Here is a 13,940-nt window from a genome sequence, read left to right as displayed (position 1 = left end):
GACAGGTGAAGAAGAAAAGAAGGAAGGGAGAAGTCCTGGAGAAATGATGTGGTATTTTTAAGAGCAGAAAGACGATAGAATATCTGACATTAAGGAACAGGCATGGAGCTCGACAAGTCTGAAGGATTCGGTGTGGTATCAGACCTGTTAGTAATATTCACAATTTAAATAAAACATCAGTGAACAACATGCAGTAACTTCATAAATACCATTGTCCATAATTATGCATCAATTACATTTTCCTACCTCAGGAAAATGGTAATCGATACTTTCCCCTACTCTCCTGTGGTGGTTTGAATGTGAGTGATCCTCAGATGCCTACATATTTGGATGATGGTTCTGCTGTTGGTGGAACTGCTTGGGAGAGATTAGGAGGCATAGTCTTGTTGGAGGAAGTATGTCACTAGTGGTGGGCTTTGAAGTTTTAAAGGCCCAAGTTGGGCCCAGTCTCATCCTCTCTCCATGGAGTTTGTAGATCAGATGTAAGCTCTCAGTTACTGCTCCAGCACAATGCTTGCCTGCCTGCCTGTCTGCTGCCATGTTCCCAATATGAGGGTCATAGACTCACACACAGAAACTCTAAGCAAACACCTAATATGGTGTCTCCTTACAGCAATAGAACAGTAACTGTGTCATTTCCTAAGCTACGATATCCTTATGCATGACCTACATAAAACCAACCGATTAATCAATCTAAGTACTAAGATTATAAACATATATTATTACTTCTGCCTCTGGTCTGGGTTTAAAATCACATTTTTTTTAGATTCATTCATAATATTTTAGGCCAAATAAATCATATTCTTGATTAGTTGAAACTCAACACTTTACAAATCAAAACTAAGAACAGATCAATTTCAAGATTTGTAGACATGTACATAAAGAATCAAGCTATAAGCAATATCTTAAACAATGGCAGCAGTGCTGAGGTGTCTACTCTCCGCTTACAGTATACAACCATGTACTTTCTTATTTCCTTATAAAAGACTGAGAGGAAGGTGTACAGGTGGGTGTAGTAAAAGCATATTATAGCAGTCTGCCAATATTCTGGGTTTTGCTGCATCTTTGGATTTAAGTATTACTCATTTCCCTCAGGGATAATTCCACAGTCTCTACAGAAGCTTAAATAAGATATAAAAGCAATTCTCTGCTTCCTGCTTTCAAATTTATTACTTTACATTTATGCAAATGATCAGCTCAGTTTCTTAGAAAATTTCAGAAAAAAAAAAACTGACCTAAAGAACTGTTAAGCATTTATAATACTGAAATTGCCTATGCCATCAGAAAATGTTTGTAACAGAAAATTAAACACATAAAATATTATATGTATGTGTGTGTGTTCATACTAACCCCATGTGGGGTTAGTAATTACCTGTTACAAAGAGATGTTAATGGTTATCATCTCTAAATTATAAAGAATATAATTCCTAAATCATTTGTTAGCCAGTCTTAAAAGATTAAGTTAACTAAATGTTAATAGGTCAAGTTTTATTATTTTTCTATCCATGGTTATAAAAAATCCATACAAAATTATAACTCAGATGTATGCACAAATCAAAAATAATGACAATACACTAAACAAAACTAATCTTTTTAACTTTTGGACAAGCATTCTTTTGCTTTATAAGATTTTTCCCAACAGTTTTCTTATCTTTTAATTTAATATTATTAAAGTTAGTCAATTATATTACAGTTTCAAAGAACAATAAAGTACATCTAACATATGCAACATATTAACTATGTTTTAGTCATAAAGCAGTTCTGTAGATGCTCAAATATTACATTTTAATTTCTATTCTCATTTTGAAATATTTGCATTTTTGTATACAACAGAAATCAGTGAAAGGCCCAGTGGCTCAATATGAATTATTAGGGATATATTTCTCCTTTGTATTTAATTTGTCATTGTAATTATGTATATTTTCTTCAAATCCACTTAATAATGAATGTTCAACTCAAGCTATTCAGATATAGTCTCAAAGCATCTGTAGACATAAATCTATACCCTGGTGTGCTGTTAGGCGAAAACAGTTAAGCTTCAGAGAAATGCTAATTAAGAGAACAAAAGATGGGGCTGGAGAGATGGCTCAGTGGTTAAGAGCACTGGGTACTCTTCCAGGGCAAGAGGGTTCAATTTCTAGCATCCACATGGTAGCTGCCAGCTGTTTATAACTCCAGCAGGGTATCCAGCATACTCAAACAAACAAATATAAAACATGAAGACAAAATCACCAATGTACATAAAATAAAAATAAGCAAATCTTTTTAAAAAATGATTTACTTTTTAATTTTTTTAAATTGAATATTTTAAAATGAGAATCTCAGATGTTTTCCAGGGAGAGATTGAAAACAAAATATATCATTTTTTCTCTCTTCTGGTCTACTAGAGCAGAAATTGTGCTCTAAATGTCTACATTGGTTATCTGAAAATTAGTGTTGATCCAGAATTTAAAATGGAGCATATAAACACTTTTGTAAATCTTAAGGGAGATTGCTGTAGATATCGCTCTGTGTAAATAAAGTTCTGATTGGCCAGTGGCCAGGCAGGAAGTATAGGTGGGACAAGAGAGAAGAGAATTCTGGGAAGTAGAAGGTTGGAGGGAGACACCGCCAGCCTCTACCGTGAAAAGCAACATGTAAAGACACTGGTAAGCCACAAGCCATGTGGCAAAGTATAGACTAACAGAAATTGGTTAATTTAAGATAGAAGAAGTAGATAACAAGCAGCCTGCCACGGCCATACAGTTTCTAAGCAATATAAGTCTCTGTGTGCTTTCTTGGTTGGGTCTGAGCAACTGTGGGACTGGCAGGTAAGAGAGATTTGTCCTGACTGGGCCAGGCAGGAAAACTCTAACTACAAATGGCGCCCAACGTGGGGCTCGAACCCACGACCCTGAGATTAAGAGTCTCATGCTCTACCAACTGAGCTAGCCGGCAGTGTTGTAGATATCGCTCTGTGTAAATAAAGTTCTGATTGGCCAGTAGCCAGGCAGGAAGTATAGGCGGGACAAGAGAGAAGAGAATTCTGGGAAGTAGAAGGTTGGAGGGAGACACCACCAGCCACTGCCATGAAAAGCAACATGTAAAGACACTGGTAAGCCACAAGCCATGTGGCAAAGTATAGACTAACAGAAATTGGTTAATTTAAGATAGAAGAAGTAGATAACAAGCAGCCTGCCATGGCCATACAGTTTCTAAGCAATATAAGTCTCTGTGTGCTTTCTTGGTTGGGTCTGAGCAACTGTGGGACTGGCAGGTAAGAGAGATTTGTCCTGACTGGGCCAGGCAGGAAAACTCTAACTACAGGAGATGATGTGCACTTAAACATTGCAGAGAAATAGGGTATACAGTTGGACATTCTAGGTGCTTTAAGGAAGAGAACTGCAGTCTGCTGTATTGCATGCAAGATTAACACAAAGAATTAGCTCTAGCACACTTAGTATACACCTGTGACCCACAGAGTTCATGTACTCTCAAAATGATGTTCAGTTTATTTTGGTTTGGTTGGAAATACTAAATAAAGTCTGTCGTTCTGTGGCAGTAAGATGTTCTTATACATTGATAGTTCATATATTGGTATTTGAGAACTATTTCCCAACACTACTAATTACATTGAATTCCTGAAACTCAATGAGTAATTTCAATGACTAAGATTCTAATGCCAATTAGACATGGCTGAAATTAAGAAATATGGCAAGCAATATGGTCAAACATATATCAGGAAAGACCTCAGAATTTAAATACAATTCATCACCACAGATCCTTTCTATATACTTAGTCTATTCATGTCTTCAATTTTCAGGCATCATCACTGAAATAGAATCCAAAAGCCCATATTTTATTCTGAGATCTGTATTGACCATAATTTTCCAGGCCACAGGAAGTCTCAGAATAAAGATCTGAAATATAAGATTTGTCATGGATTATGAACACATATTGTTATGGTTAATACTATCAACTTCATGGGTTTAAAGGTTGGGACATGCCTTTGAAATAGTCTGTGTTGGTTTAATTGAGGTAGGAAGACCCATCTGAACAGTGGGCAGCATCCTCCCATGTACTGGTGTTCTTGACTGAATAAAAAGGAGAAAGTTACTTCAACATGATCTTTCACAGCTCTTGTCTTCCTAACTTTAGACACAATGTGACCAACTTTAAGCTCATGGTTTCCCTGCCATAATGTTGAGAAAGTAAATCTTTCCTTCCTTAAGTTGCTCCTGCTAGGTATTTTGTCAAGGCAGTAAGGCAAGTAACTATAGACATGTCCTCTACATGCGAAATTATAAAATATAGTGATTGGGTCATAAAGTGCTACCCTGGATGGTTTCTCCCAAGAGTTGGGTAAATATTGTTAATATTGTTGCTGCAACATCTTCATGTGAGTTGCTAATTTTCTATTACTATTAAACAGTAGAAGAATAAGAAGTATAGGGTTCAAGATATACAGACTTCTAGGTGATGTAGAAGCCAGAATAATTATCATAAGTGAACACCAAGGATAAAAATATGCATTAATCCAGCTATAGTAACCCTGGGTATGTACACAGTGGACTCTATATCTTCTAGAGATGTACTCATATACTTGCTCACCTACATTTATTTTTGCAAGGAAATGGTATCATGTGGTGATACTGTGTTCCCCAAAATATTGTGCACCCTAATAAACTTATCTGGGGACAGGGAACATAACACCCACAATATTAAACATAGAGGTTAGGCAGTGGTAGCACACGGCTTTAATCCTAGCATTCCAGAGGCAGAGATCTGCCTGGATCTCTCTGAGTTCAAGGCCACACTGGAAACATCTAAGCATGGTGACACCATGCCTTTAATCCCAGGAAGTAATGGCATGAGGCATAAAGGGATTTAAGGCATGAAAATGAGGAACTAGAACCTGGTTAAGCTTTTGGCTGGTTAAGCTTTTAGGCATTGGAGCAGCACAGTTCAGCTGAGAGGCATCCAGTCTGAGGAAAAAGGATCATCTGAGGAATTGACAAGGTGAGGAAGCTGTGGTTTGTTCTGCTTCTCTGATCTTCCAGCATTTGCTCTAATACCTGGCCCTGGGTTTGATTTTACTAATAAGACCTTATAAGATTCCTACTACAGTATCAGCCTATATGTCTATCAATAGATGAATTAATAAAGGAAATATTATATATCTACACAGTGGAATTTTATTCATCCACAAATAAACATAAAATTATGACATGTTCAGGAAATTGAATAGAACTGTGAAATGTATTAAATAATCCAGGCCCAGTAAGATAAATACTATACATTTTTCTCACACATGGATCTAAGCTTCTAATTTTTATATTTGCTTGCTAAAGTGAGAGTATATACAAATGTCCCAGAAGAGTGCCAACAAGAGAGGCAAAGGAGGCTTATGGAAGACAGTATAGAGAGAAATAGAAGACATGGGATATTAATACAGAAAGGGGAGATATAGGAGTATAAGGATTTAAGCAGAGATAGAGGCAGGAAGATTCAGGAGAAGAGGGATGCAGGGGAAGGGTCAACCAAAACTAAGTCTCTATGATGTCATTAGGTAATCTGCTATTTTGCAAGCTTACAAAGACAGTTTCAAATTTTCATTTTTAATAAAAATAGAACCATGTAACTTCCCTTCTTCCCTTGCACCCTCCTTCCCACCCTGGCCCTGCTGCACACTCTCAAATTGAAAGATGAACCCCCAATATGGTTATCTAATACAAAATGATCAGTCTAGAAGCATATACACACAAAAATGGTCTCAGAAGGTTGTATTATGTATTTGTGCACACAGATACATATATAACAATAATATGAATGAGTTTTCTAAAAAGAATCTTTGTAACAATATTTCACTCTAATCTGTTAAACCTAAAACATTTTTTAAATGCTTGTATTCTAATAAATGTACCGCTTGAAAGTGTTTTCTTCTGCTAATATAAGCAAACCTTACATACACTGTTCACTGACAGAAAGAAATCACTATCTCTGTTGACTGTCTACAGCTAACAAATCAAGTCACATTTTTTTCTGGGCATGTAATGGTACTAACAGTTCTGCTTTTGAGCAATGAAAAAAAAAAAGTTCAAACAAATTAGTGACAGCTGTTAACAATAAGTCTTTGTCCTTTTTTAAAAGTGAAAACTAATGTATAAAAGCACCTCCATCCTTTGTCCTCAAATAGGATAACTTCAGTAAAATCACTTGATGGACTGTTAACACTATTGTCAACTGTGTTAGTGAAAATCACTTGAAATGGCAGCAAGCGGTGTGGTATCCACAGAGGAATATTGGAGCTATTAATCCTAAAAAGCAAAGGATGTCACAACATCATGCCATTGCCGAGAGTCTGCTATTTATTTAATAGACATGTAACCAGGGCACATAGCTTTATAATTCTCTATTTCTTGATGCTTATGAGGTGTACAGTGAGTATATGTTTAGATCTCCTGTGATGACAACTTAAACAGTGTTTAAAAGATCTGAAAGATGAACTCACTTAGTTCCCTCCATTTACAGTGGCAATCTCGACTTCACAAAAGATATTAGAGAAAAGCCTTATAGGGAGAGTGTACCGATAAACTACAGGTCTCCAGATGCCCAGTCTGGTGCTTCTTTGAGTACAACATGTTGTCTTTGTGAACACCAGAAATGTAGTGCAGACACACCAAGCACTTCTCAGAAGCAGATGTCAATGACCATGGTCAGAGAATGCTCTGGAACATGCTTTGTTCACCAAATGCACAGTTGGTTTCTCTAGAGTTCATAATTTTGTATCAGGGCTTCCTGAAGTACTTCCACTGCACCCAACTTAGAACTAAATGCTTCAGACTCTCCTCACACTAAGGCTAATTACCTTTTGGTGGTGTATTGTTGTTGCTGATGTCTGTTTTCTGTTTCACAAATAAACTTACCCCCTCCTTATGCAACCCAAACCTATTCCCACTTATCCAAGGGGTTGGAACCTAAATATACACCCTTTGTGGTAAACTTCTGATTCCTGCTAACATGTGGGCTTTTAAAGATGCTCCTAGAAATAAATGGTTTACTTTCCCCACAATACCATTTAGCATTTGCACTTGTAGACTCTTAAGTATTTGTCTTCCCAATAGACTATAAATTTTAAGAGTGGCAGGGTCTTGTTTTTATCTCAAATAGCAATTTACTTTACTCCCAAGGACTTTTAGATAATTAAATTCATGAGAGATTAGCCCATGAAAATTCTTTCATTTCCATAATAACACACCATTATCACACTATTTAGACAAGCAGTGGGATACTGTTATTTTTTTTCTTCCTAACATAATCACTCTAACTATGAGAGACTGTCTTAATGTAGATAATACTTCTGATGATTTTGTTTCTTATTATATTGCACATGTCTTGCCATAAGTGGATACTTCCACTAGCTTTGTTGGATAAATATATTTATAGAAAGATATAACAGTTTTTTTTAAATAATATGCAACCTAGAGGCCTCAAGTATACCACATGACACACATATTGTCTGTGATATTTTTTTGTTTCTCTCCAAAGCCAAACTGATGCCCCTACAATACTGACTTTGATCATTAGCTCCTTCCTCCTAGTATGACTAGTATCTTATGGCTAACTCACTGTTCTCCCATGAGAGCTTCATCATTTATCTTTTTAATTTTTTTTTTATTTTTTGGTTTTTCGAGATAGAGTTTCTCTGTGTAGCTTTGCACCTTTCCTAGATCTCGCTCTGTAGACCAGACTGGCCTCAAACTCACAGAGGTCTGCCTGCCTCTGCCTCCCAAGTGCTGGGACTAAAGGCGTGTGCCACCACCGCCCGGCTCATTTTTCTAACACTCTCAGAAACTCTTGGCTTTGCACTTTGATCCATTCAAGGATCTCTTATTAGTTTTCAGCAGCATGATGAATAGGTGCCATTCTTTCTTCCTCAGTTCACCTGTCCCTGGTCAAGAGGACTTGTTTACCAATGTTTCTTCCAGATAAATCCTTCTTGTGCCTTCTGTGTGATCTTAGGTCTTGGTCTACACAAAGACATTAAATCAGCAAGAGCCCTGCATCTCTACTGAAGTTTTCTGTTTTAAATGATAGAATATGTTTCACTTACCCAGTAATTGGCTTGGTTTGCCAACTTTGTATGTATATGTGACAGTGCAGCTAAAATATTTCTTGAGCTTTACTACAATAGCTCAAACTTCATATATTCCAAATCAGACATCTCTTCCATAAAGCATGTACCCTTCCAGTGTTCACTATTTCAGCAAATGTGACTCTCATTTCATCTAAGCAAGGCAGAAACCTAGAATTCAGTGTCGACACCTCCCACTCCTTTAACATTTATACTTTGCCTCTCCAGTAAAAATGTTGCTCATAGCTTCCTTCATTAGTCAGGTTCTTCCTCAGTATCACTGTCATATTTATTTCCACAGGCACCATGCTCATAAAGCATCCCCACATAAAATGCTGTAATATCTAATAGTTTTATCTATATCCACCATGACTCCAATTCAATACCTACTCATAACTGCAATAAACATCAGAATATCCCTGCTGACTTAGGACTATGTAAGAGCACCTCTGATTCCAAAATAATGACAAGCCCATTAATGGATATATGTGTTCTGTCTTTGCATATATTCCAGCCATACCCATCATCCAGCTACTAGCATGGCTCTGAGATCTAGCCTGTCCAGCTACCCTTCAGTCCTTTGTTAGCAGCACCAGTCTCTTCTGTATGTTAGTCTTAACTACTTGAAAAGCTACTGTGTAAAGTTTCCTTTGTGATTAAACCATCCATTTTTGAAGGAGCTCCTTAAGAGATAGATGTTTTAAAGGGAGCTGAAACATTCCATTGTTCAGGAAAGCTCCATAAGCTAAAAAAAGTACACAACTCAAGGGTTTCAGGAAGACCCTGAAACTGACCAGATTCACTGTAATATGTAAGTTCTAAGGTCTGTTGAAAGACACTTTCAAACAAGTTGAGTTGCTTGGAATAGCCTTAGAACATCTGAGAATCCTGAAAGATGGTGAGATCAGTCAAGATCCATAGAAGAAGAGATTAGCAGAGCTACCTGAAAGAGGTTCAGACTACATGAGCTCGCTGAGATTGCCTGCAATCTGTTGAGCTACCTGCAGGTTGTGTAGTGCACAGATTACACAGATTGCAACAATGCTGGCCTGGAATTTTGATGATGCATCCATCTTTGAATCATTCTGGCTCCTGTAATTCCTCACACACATAAGTAAGCCCCATAAAATGTATTGGTCCACCAAGTTGGACTTTGATGATATTACTTTGGTTTGTGAGACCCTAGTCCCTTCCTCCATCCGCTCCCCCATTCTCTATTAAGAGAATGGAAGTGAGTGAGTTTCCTCCACTCTAAACATTGATCATGATAATCTGCCTCAATTCAGGCCCATAAGCAACAAGACCAATGGACTTGAATTTGTAAAACAGTGAAACAAAAATAAATCTGTTCTCTTTATAAATATATCTTCGACTATATTGTAGTACTGGAGAGCTTATTGAAAAGCTGATGAATGTAAGAGAAAAGGCATGTGCCAGATGATAATTCCTATCATTCCAAACATGTCCAAGAGTGGCCAGGAAGACATCATGACTATTGATTTAAAGCAAGCAGGCAAATTTACAAATGTAAAATCTGCCAAACATAGGCAGAAATGTTTACATTATGGATCAGTTAACAGCATCCAGTGATACTAAATAGGGAGAAGAGCTGCTATCTAGCTCAATCCTTTACAGACAAGTTATTATGACAAAAATCTATGTCCTCTTCAAATTGAAATCCACCCTCTAAAAATATTATTTGGTGCACCTCTGCTATCCCAATATTTGAGGGACTGAAGAAAAGCTGTAAGCTGTCAAAATGAGTCCAAGCAAAGGATAAGCATAAAGGTTGTAAGGTAGACATATGTAACATTCTGTTTCAATGTTATTGTTTAGTGTACATTGGGTTTATAATTAGAGGAAAAAGAAATGTCTTATAGTCAACATTTTAAATATATGATTGCCATATTTGCAAACTTTGTGCTTATCAGACAAACATAGGGTAAACATTCTTTAATTCTCAGAGCTGTACTACGTGGTAGGACGTAGCACGTTAAATTTCCTGATGAGGACATGGAGACATGAACACACTAACTGTTTGTACCTAGGGTTGTGCATAAGTAATATTTTGAGGTTTTCAAGTTAGATGCTTACATCTCCATATCACTGCAGAATTGTGCTGCAGATAAAAACAGACCCTGGGGAACGAAATGAGATAGTTTTTAGGAAAGAATAATTCTAAAGTATTGCCTGCTTTGATAAAGAGATTAATGTTCGATAAGAAATTATATTTGTAAATTGAAATTAGAAAAATTCTTTGAACTTCTTTCAGTTCAATTTTTATTTAATTAGTTCACAGCATCAGTAGTTTTACTTGTTATTTAATGGAAGATTATGTACTCCCTTAAGAAATAGTCTGAAAGTAGTTAGCTGTTATGAAGATAGAAAAAAAAAGATTCAAAAATAGTCAAATGTTAAAACTATTTACACAATAGAAATCACAGGACACAAACCAAATCTATAAGAAACTGACTGCTCTACCAGAGGACATGGGTTCAATTCCCAGCACCCACATGGCAACTCACAACTGTCTGTAACTTCAGTTCCAGGGGACCTGATACCTTCACACAAACATACACACAGGCAAAACACTAATGCACATAAAATGAAAATAAATAAAGCTTTTTAAAAAGAAACAAAAGATCACTGTTAAGGTGTCCATGAAATAGGTTGCGATTGTTCTTATTTTCAAGTATTGTTAAAATCTAAATCTAGCATATGTATAACTTCAGCTTTGCTTTGGTATTTAAAGAAAATGCCTAAATATGGAAACATACATTATTATTTTAATCCAGTTATGGAATACACATGGAATTACAGCTGAAAAGAAGAAAATGTTATAAGAAACCAAAATTTAAAAAACAATTACTAATGTTTATAAACCTCTTTTACTTAACTTTTGCCATCTTGTCATGGTTAATATGTGGAGACACTAGTTTTAACACTTGTTTGACCATTGGAGACTCTGATGAAAGAACCAATGAAAAGTGACTTTGGAAAAGCGAAGATGGTGTCAATCTGGATGTCCATTTCAACAGCTCTCCAGCATTCCATGAAGACCAGGCAATGAATGCTTAGCTTTGAAAATGACATATAAGTCTTTAATGGTACATGGAATACTACAAGTGTAATTTTGCTTATATCTTTTGCAACATTAGATACATCACAGATGATTGTAAATGTATTTTAAAAGAATTAACTGATAGTATGTGTTGTGCTTGCAATTCGAGCTTCTTAGGAAGCTGAGGAGAGAGGGTTGTAATTTTAAGGCCTGCCTGTACTACAAAGCAAGTTCAGAGGAAGACTCTAGAGACACAGTCTCAAAGTAAAATTAAAAATATCTGGATTTGCGGTCCAAAGTCCAAGTACCTGCCTGATATGTGAAAGGCACTGGGTTTAATCCCCTGCCCCACACACATACACACACGAGGTGTACTACCTAATACTGTACAACATTATCCAATGCATAAAAACTCAAGTTTCTCATTCCTGCTCATAACTTATTTAGCTAACTGTAAATCTAAGTTATTTCCCTCCCAAAATAACCTACTGTTTTTACTTTAAAGAAAACCCTAAATGCTGGTGATTGATGTATAAAAAACAAAACAAAAACATCTTTGAGCTGGCAAGTAACCCAATTTCACCAAATTAATTAACAATTCAAAATGTTTGTGAAAGTAACAAAATCCAATTAGTCAACTATTGTTCATTTTTAAAATAATGTTGCAATTTAATGGTGATTAGAGTAAACATGTTCTAAAAATAAATGTTAATTTATTGCTTTGAATATGCCTTCAATATTTGACCATTCCTTGAATTTAAAACATATTGAAAATATGCTTTAATGCTTATATAATTCATATTGAATATATTATGTATTTTACATTTTTATTCAATATACCTATGAGCTATAAAGTGGGTACCTTTTTGCTTGAAAGAAACAAAAGGGATGAAGAATATTAAAGCAAATTGTCCAAGATTAGTTTAAGTGAAATCAGGAAAATTCATAATAGGAAGGGCCCCTTGTCTCTTAACATGAACCATTTGTACATTTTCCAAATCCTACTACCCAGTGTCTAGTAAACAATAATTATATACAAGACATTTATTGGATAGCATCTAGTTGATTAAAAAAGGCAATGGGAATATGATGCTAAAATATAATGTAAGAACTAGGGCAAACACTATTCCAACTATGTTAGAGTCAATTGGCAACATAAATACAAAGTTTCTAAAACTTGATATACAAAGAAATTGGCATTTTAGAGGATTTTCTATAAGGAGGGTTTATAGACTTCAACATTCTATTAAAATAAAGAGATCTCAAAGGCATAACTCTCTGTATGCTTGGGTTTACACACAAAATAAGTTTTCTAGATAACCCATCCCAGCTTGGGTTACAATTGCCTATGTAAACATCTGGAATTAAAATTAAAACTGTCTTTGAGCTGCAGAAATTTATCATTGAATTCTGAGTGTATGTGTTTAATATGTCTATTATTGAATTTATTTCTTTTGGTGAGTAATTAACATTTTATAAATAAGAAAGGTAGATTTTCATGATTCTTAATCCCTATTTTCAGAGGCTGAGAGTAGTGTTTGATGTATCTCTACATACTACAAAGTAGAGTGCATTATTCAGGACACACCATAAAGAATCAAATCTCATTCTAATGCACATTTGGGATTACCAGTTACTGAAGGTTCCCATTACTGCTATGTTCTCTCCTGGATTTAAAGCTATTCTGTCTTCTTTAAATTTTTTCACAAGAAATACTATTTTTAATTAATAACAATTGTTTTCTTATTTTTAGAATCCATGGTGTGTGCTTTCCAAGGACTTGGAAGATATACAATAGAATAAACGAAGATGCCCAACAACTTCAGATAAAAAAAATGCTATAGATATTTGCAACCAATATTTGGGAACATAAAATGGAAAGGAAAAAGAGAAGTTATAAAGTGATAGAATGTATGCATTTGACATGGAGTCCAGGAAGCTTTACTCCTAGACATTTTCATTTAAAAATGTTAAACTACAGAGATCATATCATAAAGCAGCAATGTAAGAATTTGGCTGGTGACCTTGGAGTTTCAAAAGAACAAAGTCTGAACAAAAGATATTTTCTCTGATGTTCCATTTTTAATATCAGTCCTCACATCATACAAACATGAGAGTTTTTTAAAAGAATTCACAAATGCTTTCCAACTCTTAGTCCACTTTCATGAAACACATGAGGTCGAAGAGGACAGTAACTCTGGAAATTGTGTAGTAATTTTGTGGAGATGAATGAAGCACACATGGTGTTATATCACTTGCCTATGACATATTTTATATGTAGAAGGAAGGTCTCATGAACTCTATAATACGCCATTTTTCTCTAGCAAGCCACAGAACATCACATAATGTGTACATGAGATAAGAAAACACAAAAATCAAATAAAGACAAATATAATATGCTGCTTGACTGCATTAATTTTTAGAGTTTATACTGCTGATATATTAATTTTATAGAATTCTTATTTATTCATTAAGACAAGTTTGAATAAAAAATCAAGAATCTAATTATCTTGTCCTCTGAAATTTGCAATCTGTCATTCATTCATCTAACAGTTGATCACTTAGTTTCTACTAGTTAACAAGTGCTATTTTGAGACATAAAAATGAATAAAAGTAACACTCAGGGACTGGAGAGGTGGCTCAGCACTTAAGTGACCAACTCTGGTCCACTTCCAGAGGACCAGAGTTCAATTCCCAGGACCACATCAGGTGTCTCACAAGCCCCCATAACTCCCTCCCTAGGGGTATCTAACACCCTTGGCCTCT

At 35.6% G+C, this 13,940-nt stretch overlaps 1 protein-coding gene and 1 non-coding gene across 2 annotated transcripts in view; both read right to left on the bottom strand.

The window, feature by feature from the left end:
- The window catches only part of Mmp16 (matrix metallopeptidase 16), a 243,198-nt gene that overhangs the window by 202,971 nt on the left and 26,287 nt on the right, over positions 1 to 13,940 (bottom strand). The window lies entirely within an intron of this gene.
- On the bottom strand, positions 2,865 to 2,936 carry Trnak-cuu. The gene has a single exon. It is a non-coding gene; the product is annotated as a tRNA-Lys (tRNA).

Source organism: Onychomys torridus, chromosome 2 (genome assembly GCF_903995425.1).
Source record: "Onychomys torridus chromosome 2, mOncTor1.1, whole genome shotgun sequence".
In the NCBI taxonomy this organism is placed as follows: Eukaryota; Metazoa; Chordata; class Mammalia; order Rodentia; family Cricetidae; genus Onychomys; species Onychomys torridus.
The sequence above is the reverse complement of the archived record's forward strand: the minus strand, read 5'-3'. Positions and strand labels throughout refer to the sequence as shown.